Here is a 5,259-nt window from a genome sequence, read left to right on the forward strand (position 1 = left end):
TGGTGAAGATGGTGTTGATGGTGAACTAGGTGAATCACTCAAGTTGGCATTTGGAAAGCAACCTCTAGAGATAGGCACTCAATGGAGCTAAAGCAGGTAGCTCTTGTATTTTTTGCAGCACATACTCACGAGCTGCACCTCCAGTATGCCCAATCATAAAATTACCTATTCGTGGAGCTTGGTCTGTTGTGTCATAATATGTGTAGGGTCTCTCCCTCTATGTCTCTGTTTCCTGCTTTTTCTTCCCCCTAGGCCTACCACACGCCCCAGAAAAGCCGCCCCTTTTCTTTACCGAAAAAGCGGCTCCCTTTTTAACCGCAAGCTTGGCAGCACACAGTAACTCTGGCATTGTAGACACAGCTGCCTTTCGCACTTCCTCATGAAAGTAAAACTTGAAAAGCGATACAAGTATAGGAGCAACCTGATCAATCTAGCGGAAAAGGCCTTCTTTCAGCTCCACTGCATAGCAACAAAGCATGTTGCAAGCTATAGCCTTTTCCTCTAATACGCTTGTCCGTATGTGGATCTTCTTATCACCAATCGTGATTGTCTCAACACTTTCATCATCAGAATCAATGCCATCATTCTCCAAGTCATCAGCATCTATAATCGTTACATCAGGCTTAAGCTGTGCAGAGTTGAGAAGTGGGGCATGACAATATCCATGTAAGGCAGAAAATCCTGGCCCAAGCACTTGCAAAGCCTTGGCCATGACTGAAGCATATAACTTGTGGTTGGGTCATCATCCTCCACGTTTTCTGAGGTCCTCATTGTCACATTCAATTTCCTTGGTAGCAAAGTCGATGCTGGCCTCCACACTATCAACTATAAGCATTCGCTTCTGATGCTCTGCATCAATTGTCACATCCCCAAACAATGAGACAAGCAAAGAATGCAGTATCTTGAAGCTGATTTTATCAGTTGCATAACCCTTAAACCCATTGCCATTAACTTCCAATCCAGAAGTTGGGCATGCATTCAACTTCAGAATGATAGCAATAATGGAATCAGCCACCATGTCAGTGAGTGGATCTGAGACCCACTGCAAGACAATGAAATCTGAACCTTCCTAATTTATAGTGACTTTGTCGTACACTCTTAGGGAGGGCATCTTTGCTTTTGGCAACATCTCCACACTTTCATACATCTGTTGTATGCAATGGTGTGAAACCAAAAATGCACCTTTGTAAGGAACTAACTGCCGCTGCATTACACTACCCATGGTCAACTGAGTGTAAACATGTAAGTCCTCTGGAGCCATGAGCTAGTAGGTGAAACCTTTTCTCACAAGTAGTCCACTCACTGAATCTCCCTCTTGGGGGCTTCTCTGCTAGCCTGCAAATTGCCTTTGCTGTCTTTTCTCCTTTGAAGAACATCTCTACAATCTGACAATTTTTTGGGAACAAAACATTCACATTATGCTCTTGAAACTGAATCTGCAACTTGGCTTTTAAACGTGCCATTTCATTTTCCTCACCATGAACTAGAATAATGTTAGGTAGTCTCAACTCATTCAGAAACGTACTTGTCTGATTAAAATCTGCATGTGCAGAGAAACATGTCTGAAAGAAAACTGCACTTTTGTGCATCAGCATCTGGTAGGTTTCCATACTTGGCATACATGCCAACTAGAGCATTACAGATAAGTTCCTCTTGCCCCAAACCCCTCTCCACTATACTGCCCACGCAAAACAAAAATGCAAACACAACGACTAAGTATGTACAAAGTAACAAATGTCACAAACACAAATTTTTGGTGGATTCCACACCTCAGATGCACAACAGTAGCACACCAGGCTAATGGGAGCTTGTGGGGAACCCAAGGGGGGAAAAGGGGCTTAATTCCCAGGGTAAATGAGCTTTTAAAGGGGCTTGGGTGGGGGGGCTTGGAGGAGGCCCTTAGAAGCTTTCAAGAAGCTTCTGAAGGCGTGGTATAACCACATGGAGGGAAGAGGAAGCCATCGATTTGGCAGTTGGCGGCATCCTGCGGCAGCTTCACGAGCTCATGATTATCTTCCTCACGTCGGATCTAGTAGCGCCCTCCTCTTCCACACCTTGGCATGGTGGTTGGCGGCTCCTTCCATAGTCGGGCGGTTTACTCTAATCCTTCACTAACTTCCTCAGCTTCCCTCCTCTCCGATAGCCTCCCGATTCCCTCTATTACAATAGTCTGGCGTAGTTACGACTTAGCTGCCCCCCCCCCCTCCTTCTCCACCCCTTTGAGGGGGGTATTTATAGGAAGAGGGGGTTAAGGCCTGCCTCCCCCCACGTGGTGACCGCATGCATTCTCTCCCCTCTACCTCTCCTATTTCCCAATATAGCCCCCATCCTCTTCCTTTAGCCATGATTCGGCTAGGGGGAAGAGGATTAAACAAATTTGCATCAAATCCAATATTATCCTCTTGGCCTGTTCCCAAGAGGAGGTTCTCATGAAAATATGCGGGTTTCATTAAACCATGTCTCGTTTGGCCAGTGGAGAGTGTATTATTTAAAGACCAAACCGTCCGTAACCACAATGCCAGCATTGTCATTTGCCCGAGACTTCACATGGCCTCGTAATATTTTCAGCAGAAATATTACACATCCTGTTAAACCCAAAAAGCTACTAACTTTGCTTACAATGGTTGGATCTACTGAAATTCCCTCTATTGAAACTATAAACTCTAAATACTCGATTTGCTTCTTGAAGAACACACACTTCTTCTTCTTAGCATATAGCTTGTGAGTCTGCATTGTCTCAAGAACTGTCCGCAATTGTGACTCGTGATGTCCTTCATCCTTGGAATATGTTAGGATGTCATCAAAGAATACAAGGAGGAAATCATCAAGATAAGGTTTGAATATATATTGCATTAATCTATTGAAGGTAGCAGGGGCGTTTTTTAATCCAAATGATATTAGATAAACTCATAATGACTATACCTTGTGCTCAAAGCGGTTTTTGGGATATCTTCTTGCTTGATTCTCATCTGGTAATACCCTGATCTGAGATCAATCTTGGAGGAAATCTTTGCTCCTTGTAGTCAATCACGTAGTTCGTTGATCCTTGGAATTGGATACTTATTCTTGATAATTACTTGATTTAGCCCTCAATAACCAATGTAGAGATGGAGAGTCCCATCCTTCTTTTGGCATGAATTCTTACTTTCTCCTTGTCGGTTTTCAAGGTGGGATCTTCACCATCTTCTACTTCCTTGAGGGTTATGCTGGCAACTCTTCCTCTAGCTATGGTTGTCTAAATCTGGTCATTATGGAACTTGCTTTGGCATTCATTCTGTCCAAGTTTTGGGCATCACCTTTGGATTTGGCCAGGTTTGTTACAATACTAGCACCTAAAAGGATCCTTATTACAACCAATAAAGTTCTCCACCATTGATGTCTTAGCCTTCTTGCTATTAGCAAATTGGAATTGACCTTGGGCTCTTTTTGCATAGCCCCTAGTTATATATATTTTTTGGAACATACTATTCCAAGGCTTATTGTTTCTTGGTTTAGACTCGAGTTCCTTTACAATCGGTCTTGCTCTTATCAATGTGTCTTAGAGGTCGAATGGACGCATTGCTTCAAGCCGTGTGTTCAGGGGATCATCCAATCCATGGCAAAACTTGGATACTTGTTGTGCAATATCCATAAACGGTGCATACTTGAGAAGTGATATATTATGATAGAGTTTTCCAAATTAACTTAAGAAATCTAACCATGGATTTCAGATATATCTACTACTTCGTAATTCTTAATTGCTAGAATGGTAACTAATTTCATATTCAATGGATAGAAAAAATAATTTCTTTTGTTGAAGGGAAAAAAATACATGGTTTATTTTGGGATGGGTGGCTATTTGGGAGAGAAGATTTCCCTAATACAATCTAAGCATGGCATTTGGATACATCCATTGGGTAATAATACGGCTTTGAAGAATGGATATATGAAAATCAATACTTTAAAGGAAGATCATGAAGTCCATCTTTGATGTAGTTGCAACATTTAGAGCGACCAACAACTATAATTCGGCCCACTAGGATGACCTTTGTCGCTTTCTCATAAATATATCGATTTAGTTTAACCTCCCGGTCTCTAGTGAATAAAGTTGAATTCAGTCTCGCTTCATGGAATAAATAAACCTTACGACTTTGAGGTTTTCCATCGATCTTATCCTCGTCAAATTGGTTTGAAGGAAGGCAATACTTGTGTTGATATAACAATATCCACCGCTTATCATCCATCGTCTTTCCCTGTAACATTTCCGTTTGAATAAAAATATTACTAGAACAACCTCCCACACACTATAAATTCGTGAAAAGATTATCTCCATTTCCGATCGTTGATTTATGACCATACGCAGAGGAGTACTCCGCATTGGTCACCCGGGACCGAGGATCAAAAAACCGCATCACCTACGAGGAAACATCCTCTTGGTAGGGGGCCAAAGGGATAATGGATGGATATATGGCTTTTTAATTTCTTTATAAAAATTATTAGCCTTCTTTTCCCCAGTCGAAGGCCGTGTTGGAGAGAAGGGAGTGAGGCGCGGATGACTAAGCTCGTCGCTGGAGCTCGTACATGGGATGAACCATGCAGGATGCCGCGTGGGGGAGGGAGGATTCCCTCCCCCCACCTATATAAAGTGTGAGGAGGGAGAGCGGGAGGAAGGAGGTAGGTGCTGCCGTGCTGCATGAAGAGTGAGGGAGGAAGCCGCAGACGTTGCCGCACTGGAGAAGGCACTGCTAGGGAAGCCATTAGCCGCTGGACTAGGGGGATGCCATCGCCTGTGGTGTTGATAGCCGCCGCCATCCCTCATGCCATCATCCCTCTTCCACGACGTTCTCTTATTTGACCCTCCCTCTTCCACGTTGGTTCTGCCCACACCAGAAGCTTCTTAGAAGCTTCTTTAAGAAGCTTCTAAGGGGGCTTTCTTAAGCCCCCTTCCCACTAATCCCCCCTAAGCCCTTATTACCCCCCTCCCGGGTTTTTAATTCCCCCCTAAGGCCTTGTTTCCCCCCCCCTCCCGGTATAATCCCCCTCCCCAAGCCTTGTTTTTCCCCCTCCGGATTTTAATCCCCCCAAAGCCCTTATTACCCCCCCCCCCCCCCCCCCCCCCCCCCGGGTTTAAATTTTCCCCCCTAAGCCCCCCTTGTTTCCCCTCCCGGTTTTAATTTTCCCCCCTAAGCCCTTGCCCTTTTCCCCTCCTCATAGCTCTTTAGACTATTCTAGTCACACCCATAGGCCTACTTTGTCCTTAGGCTACCTTGCAGACTTCCA

This window comes from Lygodium microphyllum, chromosome 25 (assembly GCF_053477565.2).
Source record: "Lygodium microphyllum isolate KBCC chromosome 25, Lygodium_microphyllum_v1.1.10, whole genome shotgun sequence".
Classification (NCBI taxonomy): Eukaryota; Viridiplantae; Streptophyta; class Polypodiopsida; order Schizaeales; family Lygodiaceae; genus Lygodium; species Lygodium microphyllum.